The 17,589-nt window shown below is 40.6% G+C and overlaps 1 protein-coding gene across 2 annotated transcripts in view; it reads right to left on the bottom strand.

The window, feature by feature from the left end:
* RFFL (ring finger and FYVE like domain containing E3 ubiquitin protein ligase) overlaps window positions 1–11,026 on the bottom strand; it is a 47,825-nt gene extending 36,799 nt beyond the window's left edge. Inside the window, exon 1 of one of the 2 annotated variants that reach the window (XM_026708429.2) lies at window positions 10,896–11,026. The gene's annotated coding sequence lies outside the window, so the exon portion shown is untranslated. The other variant, XM_087927312.1, reaches the window with a different exon arrangement.
* Window positions 11,027–17,589: the final 6,563 nt, after the last annotated feature.

The raw sequence follows: 17,589 nt of genomic DNA, 5'->3' as shown, positions 1-17,589 counted from the left end.
TAATCCAGCTGAGTCCTCCTCTTCAGGGTGGCCATTTTAAACCACCGCTGCAGTCGTCTTCGGGGGGAAAAAGACCAAGCCCAGGAGGGGAGATGCGGCTCCCCTCACCCTGGCTTGCGGCTTCCTCCCCTTACTCCGCTGCCCCTCCAAGGCAGCTTCAGCCCCTAATCATAATGATTGGGGCTCTCCAACGAAAGAGCACAGACCATAGCCGCAGAGAGATGCGATCTACGGTCTGTCAGCAAGGAGGCTCCGCCTTCTTCCCCACTCAGAAACTCTTAATGCCCTGCCTATACAAAGACACCGGCATTTTCTAGATACTAACCATCTATATATCATTATTTCTATATTGTTCTTCTCCCAAGGAGCCCAAAGTGGTTTACAAGATGTTAGAAAGACCATTTTAAATAAATCCAACAAATCCCATAAATGTTTTTAAAGAGGTGAGAAAAGCAATATATAGGCAATGTAAAAGACTACCTGGTCCTGAAGGAGTAACCCACAAACATTGCATTAACTACTAAAATAAATTAAAACTAAAATAAATAAACTAAAATAAATACATTATTTCTGCCATATAGAAATATGCTTTCAAAATACAGGTGCTTTCTGCTATTGAGAAATGCTGATCAGCAATATCAGATATCCAGCACGATATCCCTAATTCTCAAAAACCAAACCTAATACTTGTAGTATTAAAAAAATGGCCTTATAAATCAATCACTCCAGGTAGCAGGGCAAAAGACACTTGTCTAAACTTTAATTCTCCACAGCCTGTTATTACACAGAGCTAAAATGTTAAAAAATCACACCTGAGATTTACAATTTACATGGACATGTCTATGCAGTTTTCTTAGAATGATACAAAATACAAATGTCTTAACATATGCCTTTTTTTAGGATGTTCTGTTGATTTTCCAAAACTAGGTGAACTAATTGCAGAACACACAACCCCCAAAATGTAATATGGCTATCAAGGAGCATGTTGATGCTGGTTGCTTTAACTGATTGCATCAATTCTTCTTACAAGAAGATGCAGCTAAGAAACCATGAAAGCTCTATCTACAATTTGTTCAGTGTTTTATGAGAGTAAAAAACTCTGATTTGTTCTCAAAAGAACTACCCATTGAGCTGTCCATGACTTCTTAGCTGTGCCTATCTGCAACAAAAGCAGGCAGATATAACCACTGTGGCACATACCAGCCTACTGTTTATTCATTGCAAAGACTATTATGCTTACTTTACCACACAAACTTTTCCAGTATACGGCAACTTAGCTAAACCTGTTATTTGAGGATTTCAATCATATTCCACACTTAACAGAAATATGGCTGAAAGAACTAGTACAACTTTGACAACTTTTAAGATGGGTGGACTTCAACTTCCAGAATTCCCCAGCAAGCATTGACAATCAAGTCCTCCACCCTAGGAATGTGAACACTCAACATAATATACTCCATGTATACAGATACAGGTACAGATCTCATATTCTCTGGAGCTTTTTTGTTCCTCATAGAGCTGAGGCTCCAGAGGATATGAGTGTACATGGACTACATTATGCAAGATCATAAATTATGTTATTATAAAAGATGGAAACTGCAGCAAGAATTGATTATTACAATGTCTCAATATGGAATGGAAATTTATTTGCACCACTTCAATTAGACCAATTCTCTTCCAATAGGCATAAGGAAGATGCAATTAACTATATTTGCTATCTAAACAGTTTGAAAACAGGAGTTGTCTTAGAATCCAGTAGCAATTTAGATTGGTATCAGCTTTCTTACTAGTTAAGACTGGATCAGCCTATGGTTTTCCCCCTTGAATTATCCACAAAACTTTTTATCAGATTGGGAGAACAAACGTGTAATCTTCACTGGCACAACATTACACACACCTTTTCCAAAGCATAAAGGTGGTAATATTCTCACGTCATAGCCAAACCAAAGATATCAACCAAGACACTAATTGGAGGTTATGAAATGCTGATGGAACTAAGATAAGCGTGTAACTAAGATTCCTTACTTATATTATCCAGTGTCTTGGTTGTTAAAACTGTTGCATCAAGACAATGTGATTTCACTTGAAAAGAAACCTCAGATTATTTTCAACTATCACATATATATGTACAGCACCTCTTTCTCTGGTCAATTGGTAGCATCAATTAAATATAACCACAAGTATTTTTTCATTTTTTTCCCCTCAAAAACCATCATAACAGCTGTGCTCTCTAATAGGTAATCAGGAGAATCATTTAAGGCCCTTCAGAACTTTTTAAACTCACAATTGGAAAACAATTCTACCCTTCAGCTCACGGAAAGTAAATTCTATTAAATTAAATGTGAATTCAGAAAACATGCCTAAACTATTTATTCTGTATTCTCCTTTAGCTTGTAAAGCAAAAATCAGAGCTTAAAATTATTTAGGGCTTCAAAATATCTCTGGTTAACTATCCATGTAACAGAAACCTTTAAGGGTTTTATGATAAATTTCATGAGCTAAGTAATTTTTCTCTAGGTTATATTTCATGTGAAGGTCACCTGACATTGAAAATATACAATTTCAATGTCAAAATTACACAGATCTTTAATTTGGGACTGCACACAACTTTGTCCAAAACTGTGTACCTCACAATCTTCACCAGTTTACTTGTTTTTTTAAATAGTGTATGTGCAGCAGGATGTACCATTCATCTTCTAGTATTAACATTCCCATTGTTAGGAGTGTCCCATCTACGTGTGTGCAAGTTGCCTTGAGGTAATAGCTGTCCAGAGCCTTGGGCTTATTTAATAGCTGCATCAGAGAATGAGAGACGAAGAACTGAATGTGCTGGTCTGTACCTGTTATCCATAAATTCTTAAGTACACCAAATATTTCAGCACTCTGTAAACTTCCCATATCTTCTTCTAAAGGAAACCTAGTCTAATAACTAGTTCTCCAAAGCGCTTCAGAATCCTCAAGGAAAGTGAGGTATGTGATACACTATCAGTAACAAAACTCAGGAGCCCACAACGATAACATTGGTTAAGTAATGATAATACCCTTATATTCAAGAAGAAAATCTGTAGGTGCTCTAGTGAACCAAAGGACTTCCACAAGTACAATTGGGAAACACAAATGAACATGAGTGTCCTTTTGTTGGGAATGGGAAAAAGCACAAAGAAAGAAAGAGATACATAGAAAGTATTCAGCCTAGCGCTATACCTGTATAACTTTTTTAAACAAAAATAACTAAAGAAGCAGTTCTGTGGCCCATTGGGTCATCATTTTAGAGATATTTCCTTACCTAAACAGAGAAACAGAATGACCACAAATAGGCACAAAAGCAGTGGGTGCCAGAATGACTTGTGACTTCTTGCAGGCTTCCCCACTGACCTTCCTTGTGGGAATTCCAACAACGGCAAATACATAATCACGGCAGTGCAGCAGCTTTGAAGTGGCCACAATTTTGCTATATTTCAATCCCACAGAAGTAATTAGAATTTGGATGCATTCTTTACATTAGTCCATTGAGGTATGTTGATTCAAAAAATGATGCTCTATAATACAACTTTTCAACAACCAGGAAAGTTTTAGTAGTACACAGCCGGCAATAATGAAGGGCTTAGGTGGAATCATAAAGTATCTTCTTTAAATATTTAAGGTAACACAAAAAAAAAAAAACCTGTAAAATGAGGATGGAACATGTTGGCCTAAAGAATATTGTAATTTTGGTGAAGAAAAACAGAACATCAGAAGAGGAAATTAATATATGACCTGGAGTCACCTAAATCAGCAGTTGCCAACCGGTGGGCCATGAGAAAATATTGGTGGGCTGCAGAGAAATCTCACCCCCAGAGCACCCCGATTAATCCAGGCTGCGCAGAAACACAAGTGCTGCGCCGCCCACATGGCCTGTGGGAACCCTCCCTGCCCACTTACTCTTTACCCAGCAAACTTGCCTGCTAAATTTCTATTTTTCCTTTTTCCGACCATCATCTGTTCTGCTGTGCTGGAAGATTTAGATTAGCTAGGAAGCAGGAAATAGTTAGATTTCTTGCTTTCTAGCTAGATCTTCGGCTCTGCTTTTAAGCACAGCCAAACCTTCTTTAGGACTGAAGGTTCTATTATTCAGTGCAGACTCACGGCAAGCAAATTCATGTGAAAACTGAGCTAGCTGATGGCAGATCACTGAAAGATTCTGTGAGCAACTCAATCTGCCTGCCTGCTTTGCCTGATTTTGGGTAAAAGTTGCTCTTTTTTAATAAAATAAATAAATGTTTACATACATGGTGTGTTGAGAGTTAATTTTGTGAATTTGCTTGCTAGCAAATTTTATGAGTTTGCTTGCAAGCAAATTTTATGAGACAGACTGAGCTAGCCGATGGCAGATAGATAGATCACTGAATGAGTCTGTGATTCTGTGAGCAGCTCAATCTGCCTGCCTGCTTTGCCTTTGATTTTGGGTAAATGTTGCTCTTTTTCCTAAAAAAATCAATATTTACATATAAGCCATGCCCAGCCAGTCACATGACCACCAAGCCACAACCACAAATTAGGCCATGCCCACAGAACCAGTTAGTGGTCCCTGGGATCTAAAATTATGAGTTTGGTGGTCCCTGAGGTCCAAAAGGTTGGTGACCCCTGACCTAAATAATGAAACAGTTGCTTGGTATTCTGACCATACATATATATATGTATATACTGTTAAGATTTTGTTACCATTTATTCCTTAACATTTCAACCAAAATATCACAAACAAAAGTGGAAGAAATTGTCTAGTAGCAAAAAATAATATATAAAAAATAGTTTCAAGGACCTGTCCACTAGATATTGTTGAGCCTATTTTAGTATGTTTTAAATTCACCTATCCTGCTCCTGCACCTGCATCCATCCAACTATTTACCCGTTCACTACTAGTTACACAGAAGTTAGTGCCCATAATTCACTAAGCAATAAATGTCATTGGTTTGGGTTTAATGTATTTTGTGAACGTATTCCAATGTTCCCCAATCTACAGACTCTCCAGATATCTGTGGTTTCTTCCCCAAACCCCAAAAACTTCAACCTCAGACTTTCTACTATTGACCTCACCCCTTTCCTAAGAGGCCTGTAGGGGGGGTGCATAAGCGCACCAACATGGCTACCGTCCCTGTCCTATTGTTTCTTTTATTTTTCTTATACGTATCCATGTATTCATGACTATGTTTTTACTTATACCTATTATCTTGTAAGCAATTGACAAACCAAATAAAATAAAATAAATAAAATATATGGACTGCCTCCTAAAAATTTCAGCAATTTCAGCTAGCTGGGATGTTTACATAGCAATTATTGCTTGAAAATCATGGTTCATGGCTTGGTTTGCTAGGAAATTCCAGCTACTTGTTAATTTGATTTAGTCAAGCAAACTAGGGCTGCCAATCCTTTTCAAACTTCCACATAACATTAACGAAGAGAGGGAATTTAAAACCTAAGCTATTTTTTTAAGCGTAGGCATCTAAAACTGCTTAACTCATTCATCATTGCACCCAATATGAGGACAGGAAAACTGTACTACCACTCGGATACTGTTGAACTACAGCTCCAGATATCCATAATCATTGGCCTTTGGGGGCTGGTTGGATGAGAACTGGAACTCAACAAAATCTGGAAGTTGAAAAATAAAAACAAAGTTTTCACACCTTAACAGATAACAAATTTCTTGCATAATCCAAGGGTTAACAATGGACAAATGCTATGCTGTGTATGACTGTATACAAAGACAGGAATGCCAAATTTTTAGGGGTGGTGTATTTGTATCCTAATACAAAAAATACAAATGGTAAAATGAGATTCAGCTGTTTTACCTCAAAGATTTTAAGTAAAACAAAAATGTTAAAGCAAAAATTGGGGGTACTACAGATACTGTATTTCTCCCAAAATAATACCTAACCAGAAAATAAGCCCTAGCATCATTTTAGTGATGCTTGTAATATAAGCCCTACCCTAAAAATAAGCCCCAGTTAAGATTCTCAGCCACACGGATACATTTACTATGTCCATTGCAACAAAAAAATAAGACATCACCTGAAAATAAGCCCTAATGAGTCTTTTGGAACAAAAATTAATATAAGACCCAGTCTTTGGGGAAATATGGTATATACTATCATGGGTGCCTTGAAATTTGTGTTGTCTTTGTATGGCAAACTTGTGGCATACATTTTCATGCATCATAGATTATGATTCATGAAAGCTTCTACAAAAATAATTGTGCTAGTCATGCAAGAGCAATAAGTTATTTGTTGTTTGTGCTGTGAGACTAACAAGACAAGTTCTCTAGGGAATCGCAATTTCCACATTCCTGTAATACAACTTTCCCCAACTGAGTATCCTATAAATGTGATGTACTACAACTACCATTATCCATCCACATATCCCTGTGTCAACTCGCACATCTGTCGAAACCCTGACACCCTGGTTATTTTAAGAAGATGGTTACAGAGCCAATGCCTTTGGAGACAGAAAATTGGAAAAAGCTCATCTAATACCTTGATTACTCTAAAATGTCATAAATCAAAAGACAGGTAGTGTTTTCCAGGTACAAATTTTATTAAAAGGTGTTAGTTTTCATTCAATAAAATTAACTATAGCAATGAAAGTTTATTCCTTTTAATAAAATTTGTTAGTCTGAAAAAGTGCTACCACAGATTAACATACCTCTTCTCCTGTAACTGAAATATTGTTACTTTAAAAATGGATACTTTCCATAAGTTTGAGAATCCAGCTATCTAAATCAGACCTTTACAAATGCTGCATTTTTTAAAAAAATCATTCTCATACTTGTGTGTATGTGGATAAACAGTGAAGATCTTTGATGCTTCAGTGTTCTGTTTTGGACCAAGTCTACTAAGTTGTATGGCATCACAATATTCTAGAGCCTTGAGAAACAGCATATGTTTAACATATAACCATCTCTGTGGATTGCTTCTTCTGAGCAATTACATTACTGATACAAGACACCATGCAACAGTAGCTACACTTTTATCAAGATTTCATTACACCCAAAGAAGACTAGCTACACTTTTATCAAGATTTCATTACACCCAAAGAAGAATGTACAAGTCAAGTTGATTCATGGAATGTGAACATTTCCTGTTACCCATGCAACATCTTCCAACACAATCATCCCAAAACCAGTTGAGGTTATCTCAAAGATCAATTTGGATCTCAACTGAAGCTAATATAATATTGTTTTCTAAACTGTTTATTTGGATTGAACAAGAAAACACCAAAACATCCATCCACTCTAAATCAGATCGATTACACCCCAAGGTTCTGAAAATATATCTGATCATGGAGCACAGGGGAACTACCAGAGGACTGGAAAAAGATTGATATAGTTCCTATCTTCAAAAAAGGGAAAAAATAGATCAAGGAAACTAAAGAAACTAAAGATCTATCAGCCTGACATCAACACCTGGGAAGATTCTGAAAGAAAGTTAAGCAATGAATCTGCAAACACCTAGAGGCAAACAAAGTCATAACTAGAAGCCAACATGGGTTTGTCAAAAACAGATCATGCCAGACAAATCTTTTGACAAAATTAACAGACAAGTGAAATGCTGTGTATATAATTTACTTGAACTTCAATAAGGCAATTGATTAGATCACAACCTACTACGCAATAACATAGAAAAATGTGAGTTAGACAGCATCACCACCAGGTGGATTCGTAACTGGCTGACCAATGTACTCAATATGTAGTCCTCAATGGAACTGCATTTACATGGAAGTATGCAGTGGGGTACCCCAAGGCTCTGTCTTAGGCCGAGTTCTCTTCAATATCTTCATTAATGATTTAGAAGGGGAACTCATCAAATCTGCAGGCAATACAAAGCTGGCAAGAATAGCCAGCACTCCAGAAGATAGGATCAAGATGCAGAAGAATCTTGACAGATTGGAACACTGGATCCTATCTAACAAAATGAAATTCAATGGTGAGAAAAGTATGGTTCTACATTTAAGCAAGAAAAACCAATGCACAGTTACATAATAAGTGGTATCTGGCTAAATAATAGTAACTATGAGAGGGAACTTGGAGTCCTAGTGGACAATCACTTAAATATGAGCCAGCAGTGTGCTGCAGCTGCCAAAAAAAAAAAAAGCCAATACAATCAGAGGGATGGAATCAAGATAATGTGAAGTGATAGTACTACTTTATAATGCTTTAGTAAAACCACACTTAGAATAATGCATCCAGCTTTGGTCACCAAAATATGAAAAAGATGTTGGGACTCTAGAGGGAGTGCAAAGAAGAGCAACAAAGATGATTAGGGGTCTGGAGACTAAAACATATGACCAACAATTTCAGGAAACGGGTACGTTTAGTTTAATGAAAAGAATGACACGATAGCAGTGTTCCAATATCTAAGAGGCTGCCACAAAAAAGAAAGGATCAACTTATTCTCCAAAGCTCCTGAAGGCAGGACAAGAAGCTATGGATAGAATCTAATCAAAGAGAGAAGCAACCTAGAACTGAGGAGAAATTTTCTGACAGTTAGAACAATTAATCAGTGGAACAATTTGGCTCCAGAAGTTGTGAATGCTCCAACACTGGAGATTTTTAAAAAGATGGACAACCATTTGTCTGAAATGGTGTAGGGTTTCCTGCTTGAACAAGGGTTGGACTGAAAGACCTCCAAGGTCCCTTTCATCTGTTATTCTGTTATATTCTAAGCAACAGCACAGTTTAGGAAAATGCTGAAATTTAAGCAATTTCCTCTTGTTCCTTATTTATGTCAGATAGAAAAAAGGGAAGAAAAGACTTGTGTTACTTCACAAGTCTGACAGCAACCTACAAATCAAATTACACCACGTGCTATTTAATACATATCTGTTTCCAATGTATAGTATTCAATTGCAAAAAAAAAAACAAAAAACAGCTCTGCACTACAAAGTGGTGATCACATCCCAGAAAAAAAAACCAATACAAATCACTTTATATTGATCTAAGAAACTAAGAAGGCCAGAGGTAGGAGGTGAGCATATCTCTCCCAGCGTGATATTTTCTATGTATTTTGGATATGAATGTCCACCATCCACAATTAGTCAATGTGCCTAAAGCTGACAGGAGATATATTATAATTAAGGCAGAGCAATCATGCAGCAATAATATTTAATTGATAACCTCAGGTTACTTTGAGGCCCTGAAGACTAAGCCATTCGACCTGGGTTTCAGGGTTTTGTTTTGTTTTGTTGAGGAGTGAGAATTTTAAGTGGCAAAATGAAGAAGCACTGCAAAAGGAAAGGAGCAAAATTTGCTGCTTAAAATCCAAAGTCCCCTAAAATTTTGGCCTATGAAAACAAAGGAAAGTGAAGTTATATAAATTAGAAAAACATTTATTTTGTTATATTTATATCCCACACTTCATCCAAAAGCTCTAAATGTCTTACACCAAGCTTTCTCTTCATTTTATCTCCACAATCCTGCAAATCAGATTTTATCTCCACAGTCTTGTGGGATTGGTTGGGCTGCAAGACTATGATTAGCTCAGAGTCACCCAATACGTTTCCATGGCTTAGGATGGACTCTGAACCTCAGTTTCCCTGGTCCTTAACTATAACAATTTGTTTCATCTATGCATATTGGGAGTGGGAGGGGTGTTTAATGACAGGTTTATATTGGAAATAAGATGCAACATGGGAAACACTGATTTTGAAAACAATGAGAGCAGCTATATGATACAACTCTTTATAGGGACAATTCCAAGCCCTGTGGCAGTAATGCTGGAAAATGCAAATCTCCTGAGAAGAGAAACCTTTGAAGTGCAGAAGAAAAGAAATGAACAAGATAAGATGGGCTTAGAGCCATGAAGATTCTGAAATCAAGAAAGAGCATATGCTGGATGCAGAAGCAGATAAGAAAGCAGTTGAGGGATTGAAGAAAACTATCATGTGGTCACCGTTATTTTTACAATCATAACATATGACACAATTTAACTACAATCCTTTCAAAAGGTATTTTTTTCACTGTACTAGGAAGCATCATGCAAATGAACAGGGTGCAAAAATAAAAGTCTCAACTCGATTACCAGCACAGTAAACAGAAGCTAGCCTCAAACGGGATCTCAGGGACCTTCCTGTCGGTTACCAGAGATGACATCAGCTGGAAGGCAGTGCATACCAACCCTCCCCAGCCTGGTGTTCTCCAGCTACCACAAGCTTTCCCAGCCAGCTTGGCTGTTGGATAGACCCAGCCCATTTGGAGAACAATGTAGGGCTGGAAGTATAAATAAATATATTTGCAGCCCTGTTTGTACACAAAAGCATCACGTTTTTCAACATTTTAGCTTTCATAAAAAATAATCTTTAATCACCACGTAGCCTGAGTCACAGCTCGTGCCTTTGCCTTGCTGGGCTTTGCTATTTACCCACTCTCACAATCAAGAAGTGTGTTTTGTTTTCTAAGGAGAAAGAGAAACATTTCCAAGAGACTAAACTTCCTCAGCCTGATAAACCTTCCTGGGGAGTTTAAAACTACAACTCTCACCCGTCTGCAAAGGCATGGCTGCAGCAGCTGGACTATATAACTCAACACACCTGGAAAGCAACAGATTGGAGAAAAGTAGCTGGGGCTGCGGAAAAAGCCAAGCCAAACCTGAAGGAAGAGTCACATCCTCCTCCTTCGAAATATGTTTACTCTGAAATACGTTCTCCCGAGTTCAGCAAGACTTTAACACTAGCCCATGGCTTCTATCCCATCCAGCTTCCCACATCTTCCTCCACACTCCATTCCTTAGATACCCAACCACCACCACCACCAACCATCACCCCCCAAACGCGCAGCTTCCTTCTAAAAGCAGCAACCAAAAAGGAGGCTTTCTTCTCACTTCTCTACCATTCCCTGACCGGCTTTCTATTCTCCCTCCTCTTACATTTCACCACCGACAACGCTCCACTCCCGACCTCCGCGACACGGCAGCGCCTCCTCCTCCTCCTCCCGCGAAGGATACGTTCCAACTGCCTCGGCGAGAATGGATTGAGTGGGCGGGGCCAGAGGAAGGAACCACCCCTAGGCCTGCTGGCCGACAGCCGCCCAGCCTTTGGCTGCTGCCTCGCTTGCTTTGGCAACCAGGAGGCGGGGCCAAGTGGGGTGGAGCTAAAGAGCAAAAGCTGCCTTGGGATTTGTCGCTTTTTGATCTGTGGTTGAGGTTTTGCAAAGGAGGGTGGAGAAGCTGAACGGCTCACGCCATAGAGATTAAGGCTAGAGAGGCCGCCTGGGAGGTGGAGATGGTCGTTCACCTCAGCGTGGAGGAAGATGTTGACAAACAAACATTCAGTGCCATACTGAATTCCAATATCGCTGTGAGGGATAAAACAAGAAAACCCCATTGTGTTCTAAATTATTGAACATTGAAAAATGATGGACGTGGCTGTGGACATTCCTGTATATTTGAAATGCCAGAGATAGCTGAATTGCAAGGCGGGTTGTAGATACAGTGACCATATTTTCTTGGAAAAAATAAAGGACAACTCTGGAAAAGGATGAGAGAAAACTATAAGTTACTCTTTTATAATGAAAATTATATAGCAAGATTAGAAAACTCCTTGGTTCATTCTGTATATGAAATAGACCAGAAGATTCCTTTCTTTCTTTCCTTTTTGATGTACCCTTGCCAGTTTTCTCTGTCCCCCTCTTGTTGTTTCTGCCGAAAGAAGTTATATCTTGGCCTGGTCATTCACATATAGAGGATACATTCCACAAAGACATGATACATTGTTAGAACAACAGGAAGATCTGACCAGGCCAGGGAGAATAAATAAAATAAGAACATACATCAAAGGTAAAGTTTGGCAGCCCAGGAATAAATAGAAGATAAACCATTGAGGCCCTGGAAACAATGTCATGATGACCCCAAGTTGGTAATTTAGCATATAGAAAATAAGGGCGTGCCAGGGGAGGGCTTTCTAGGCGTGGTGTGTTCTGTGTAAGGATATAAAATGCATTATTAAAATAGAGAAACTTGCTCTCCTTGTACTCCATCCAATTGAGAAGGGTCTTGGAAGCCGCGCTTGCACCCGCATTTCAATAAACCTTAGAAATTGTGAACTAGAGACTTGTCTTCATGTTGCGAGTCAGAAATTTTTCCTGATGAGCGACATAACAGACAAAATTATTTGGGAATTTTAAATCTCACAAAGAGGAAAGTCTGAAAGAGACTGATAAAGTTCAAAAAGCCTTTGATCTGCCACCAGCCCCTCCTTTTAACAGCCTTCTGATTTGGAGTCAGGGAAAGCCACTTCTACTCATAAAAATACAATGCTTTCTTAAAGATAATAGATCATTGACAGGCAAGAATCTGGCCAGTCAATATTTAAAAGCATTGAGAAATTTTAGCACCTCTGCCTGGCCAGGAAGATTTTTCCTGATGAGTGACATAACAGACAAAATATTTTCTAAGTTCTTCTGACCATAAAAGTATTATCAACACCTGTGCTTCCTGTTTTTCTGTGGCCATGAAACTCACACTCTGGTGACCTCATGTCTTACACAAAAGGCTTAAAATGATATTGTGGAAAGGGAATTTCTCAAAGACAGTAGTGTCACTCAAAAAGGAAAAGCCCAAGGGGAACATCAGGCCAGCCATAAAACAAACTTACATAGGAAAAGGAATCAAATAAAAGATATTAAAGAATCCCTATAGAGTTTGCCCTCCGGCAGGAATAAAGACAAACTCAAACAGGATTTGAAACATTAAGCACAAATACAAACATTCACATGAAATCAACTCACAAAGGGAGAAAAGGGTATAAAAAACCAGGGACTTACCATAAGACTCTAGCTAGCCCAGGAACGCAGACTTCTCACTGTCCCCCACCTTCCTGAAAAATAAAAAGATCCAGCTTTCAAGCAGTTGTCCATATCCTTGTGCCAGAGCTCTCCCAGCGGGAAAATCAAATCCTCGATGGAAAGGCATTTTGCCACCTTTCAACAATTGGCGACCAAGAAGGTTTTCCAGCCAACCCTGCCACCGGACCGGGCCCGCGGATCCAAACCCAGCCAGCATGGACCTTCTTTGTCCAGGGACAACATCCACGGACCAGCCCAGAAGGTATAGGGTAGTAAAGGGAGTCCTTGGGCTTTTCTGCTCAACAGCTGCTTGAAAGCAAGTGAGTACCGCTTCAAATTTATAATCTTACTAGTGAGGGGAGTGGAAGTGTGAGTGGACCAGGTGTGTGATTGTGGGTTTTCTCTGCGGAAACAGCGGGACCTCACCTCCTCCGTGATTGCCAGCCGCACCCCAGCCAGCTGCTAGCTCAAACACGAGCCATGACCGGCTGGATTTGGGAACGCAAAGGGTGATCACGGAGTGTGAGTCCTTCTGAAGGATGTAAGAAAAACCGAGCAGGCTGCAAAAGGAACTGGTGTTAGGAAATAAATAAAAAACAGAGAAAAAATAGTCCCGGTACATCCTGCAAGCAAAGCCCTGTGCATTTAGGAGGGGCCCATACCGGCTGCTGACAAACAAAATTGGAAATACTTTGTCTAAAAGCAGAGTAGGTCCTTCCAAATCCCCACCTTTAAGGGAGATCTGAAAACTGACGGCTGAGTGTAGGGAGGGGCCCATACCGGAGCTGCTAGGGGGCAGACGGTCTTCCAAGATCCCTGTTTTTTAGGGGGGGGGGGGGTCTTAAAACTGACGGCTGAGTTTCCCTAAAAGAAAGGGGCCCGTACTCCATGTGTAGGGAAACCGGAGTCCTTTCCAGACCCTTTTTGTCTGAAAACTGACGGCTGTAGCCCGGCTAAACCAAAGTAATCTCTACATCAGGTAGGGAATATGGGAAGTTGTAGCTCGAGGGCAATGGAAGAGACCCCCTTGGATAAATTACTTGAGGCTTGGGATGAAAGGCAAGTGCCTGTCCTGACTGGAATGCATAAAAAAGAAGCAAAAAAGAATTTGCAAAAAGTGGGCTTTATTGCGAGATGACACGGGTAGACAAATTTGGCCTGATAGCGGTGCTTTAGATTATAAAACCCTGAAAGCACTTAGAACATGGATTAAACCCAGCCAAATACCCTAGTGGTACTGCTGGGCTGAAATGGCTAGGACCAAAGACCTGACTGAGGGAAAAGATCAGGAAAAACCTGAAACCCATTCCCTGGAAGGAAAGACTGAGGCACGGATTATGGCTCCCCTTTTAAGCAAACCAGGGCCAGGCAGAAATAGGGGACAATTAAAATACGTTTTTACTCACACTCCCTTCTCTGCCTCTGACTTGGACATCTGGAAAAAGGATACCCCAGCTTTCAGGGCTGATCCTCAAACAGTAATTCAAACCCTGAAATCTATTATAGACAGCCATAATCCATCCTGGGGTGATATGACCCAGCTGCTACAAGTCTTTCTAACTAAAGATGAACTATTAGAACTATTTGAAAAAACAGACCAAATAGCTAAACTACCAACTATCCCTGGACAGGCAGCCCCAGCCCACATCACATGGCCAGTACATCGCCCTGACTGGGACTACAATGATACCAATCACTGGGATGAATACATAAGAGCAAAAAATAACTTACTAGAAGCTTTAGATGAAATAGGTAAAATGCCTTTAAACTGGTCAGAATTTCAAAAAACAACACAAAGAGAAAAGGAAAACCCTGATGCCTTTTGGGTCTGCCTGTCAGAAGCAGCTATTGCATATGCCCATCTAGACCTTAGCTGCCTGAAGGACCAGAGGATTTTAGCTTCAGCCTTCGTGGACCAGTCCACCATGGATATCAAAGAGCATTTCCACTGCTTCGTCTCTAACTGGCCAACCTTAGAAATTGCAGAGCTGCGCAGGATTGCTAACTTTGTCTATGATCAAGGAGACAAACTGAAAGAGGAAGAGAAAGATAGAAAGAGGAGGATAGAAAGACAGGAGGACTTAAAAATGTTTGCTGTAATGCAACATGATGCCAGACAAGCGCCAGGTAAAAACCCCTATAATTCAAGGATATGCTGGCATTGTGATAAAGCAGGATGGTCGCAAGGCAAATGCCAGCATTGCTATAGGTGCGGACAGGAAGGGCATTTCAGCAGGCAACGTAGGCAACACCTTTCCCACAACCAGTATCACCCACCACCTAGAAACATGAATCCAGGCAATAATCCAGTCCATTACACCGAACAACAAAGCTTTAATCATCATGCACCACCCAGCGCTCCTTTTCCTCAAATAAATCATAGCAATGGACCTCAATGGGAGCAAAGAAGGGAAAATGACCTGCCCCTTTCCTGACTAGAACATGAGAATGAAAACACTGAATTCATGGCTACCTTTAATGGGCTGGCTATTCCCCTTTAAAAAAAAAAAACAGCCCTGAAGGGGAACCATTGTCACCATTCTTATAGGAGGGAAAAAATACAATTGCTTAGTTGACACTGGAGCCACCTCCTCATTAATTACTGAACCACCATATAAAGCTTCAGTGGCTGAAGGGGCTCGGGATAGCATAATGGGAGTGGGGGGGGAATAATCCCTGTAGAATTTACCACAACGTAACAGTAGAACTAGGACCTTTCACAGTAGCTCAAGGGGCTGTCCCCTGCTTAAGAGCCGTGGTGGCTACAGTCGAACTTGTGAAACGATCTAAGGATTTAGTACTAGGACATCCACTATTGCTGAAAGTCCCCCATGAAGTTTTTGCGATTCTCTTAAAGAGCCAGACACAAGCCTTCACTCAGCAGCGTTTGGCTCAATATGAAGCTGAACTTTTTACCTCTGATCACATTACGTTTGAGAGATGTAATACTCTAAACCCAGATACCCTGCTCCCCACAGAACAGGAGGAAGGTGATCTCCATGATTGCCTCCATTTAGTGCATGACGCTGAACTACCCCGCTCCGATTTAACAGATACCCCGCTACAAAACCCTGACATTGAACTCTTCACAGGTGGTTCCTCCTACATGCATGAGAACAAAAGAGTAACAGGAGCAGCTGTAGTCTCCCTACAAGAAATCATCTGGGCTTCTCCCCTTCCCCCCTCCCACAGCGCCCAAGCAGCTGAGCTTATAGCTTTAACTAAAGCTTGCGAAGCTGCAAGGAACCGATCTACTAACATCTATGCAGGTTCCAAATACGCTTTTGGAGTCTGCCATGCAACAGGAGCTCTATTGAAACAACAGGGTTTTTTAACTTCAGCGGGACAACTGATAGTACATGCACCATTAGTAACCAAACTATTAGAAGCCATCCAATTACCACAAGCGCTAGCAGCCATCCATTGTAAAGCCCACCAAACAGATGACTCTACAATAAAAAACGGAAACGAATATGCAGATGCAACAGCCAAATGGGTGGCAACCAAACCTCTACTTCACACCATCATGACACCAGCCTTAACAACTAAACCAGAACTACCATACAAACAATTTCTAGATAAAGGGAAATCTGAACAATGGGAAAACAATTTCAGCAGTTTTTGAGCAAGGATTTGGGAGAGTCCCAGATGGCAGACCCATAGCCCCACGACGTCTCCTTAGGTTAATTTGCCAAAGACTACATACAAAGGGACATTGTGGCACACAAGCTATGGTAGATGCCATCAGGAGGGTATGGTATGCACCTGGAGCCTATAGTGAGGCTACAAGAATAGCCACTACATGCCAAACCTGCCAAGCAAGTAATACCACCTCCAGAAAAGCAATTCATGAAGGAGGAAGACCCTGGGCACAGAAACCATTTGAAAAGATCCAAATGGATTATATACAGCTACCTAAGGCAAATGGGTATCAATATGCTCTTGTCTGCAAGGACCAACTAACCCACTGGGTAGAGGCCTTCCCATGCCACCATGCTACTGCCCTAGAACCAGCCAGACATCTCCTCAAAGACATTGTGCCTAGGTTTGGGGTCCCCACCATTAGGGACATGGATAGGGGAAAACACTTCATAGCACAAGTCCTCACACATATATTCCAGGCTCTGGGCATTACCCCAAACCTCCATGTGCCCTATTCTCCGACATCATCAGGAGCCGTGGAGAGAGCAAACAAAGAGGTGAAGACCCTACTGGGCAAACTCTGTCAGGAGACATACCTCTCCTGACCACAAGTGCTACCAATTGCCCTCTTTTATATCAGAACTAGACCAAGACAAGATATAGGTATTTCCCCCTTTGAGATCCTTTTTGGTCCCCCTCCCGATACCCTACAAGGCCTAGATCTTCATTCCCTTTGCTTAGATAGGAGGGATAGGGTTCTCTCTTCTTATCTTACAGCCCTGAAAAAGAGACTACAGACCCTCTGGACCCAGAGTGCGCTGACACAGACCTTACCCCTGGAAGAAGCCCTGCATCCATATGAGCCAGGAGATTCAGTGTGGATCAAGTTCTTCACCAGAACCTCACCTTTACAACCCAGGTGGAAAGGACCCTACCAAGTCTTACTAACTACACACACCGCCATAAAGGTTGCAGAACGGGACTCTTGGATCCATTGGACACATGCAAAGCCAGCAGTCATAGACCATAGCCAAACTCCACCACAATCAATCCCACCCATCAAACTCAAGAAAAATCTGGACACAGATCAATGGACGCTTGCAGCATTCTTCAACACCATTGAACCACACAACTGT

The sequence above is a fragment of the Pseudonaja textilis genome, chromosome 1, assembly GCF_049901715.1.
Source record: "Pseudonaja textilis isolate UNSWEBS1 chromosome 1, rPseTex1.2, whole genome shotgun sequence".
NCBI lineage: Eukaryota > Metazoa > Chordata > Lepidosauria > Squamata > Elapidae > Pseudonaja > Pseudonaja textilis.
Note: the sequence above shows the minus strand (reverse complement) of the source record. Positions and strands in the feature narration are given on the sequence as shown.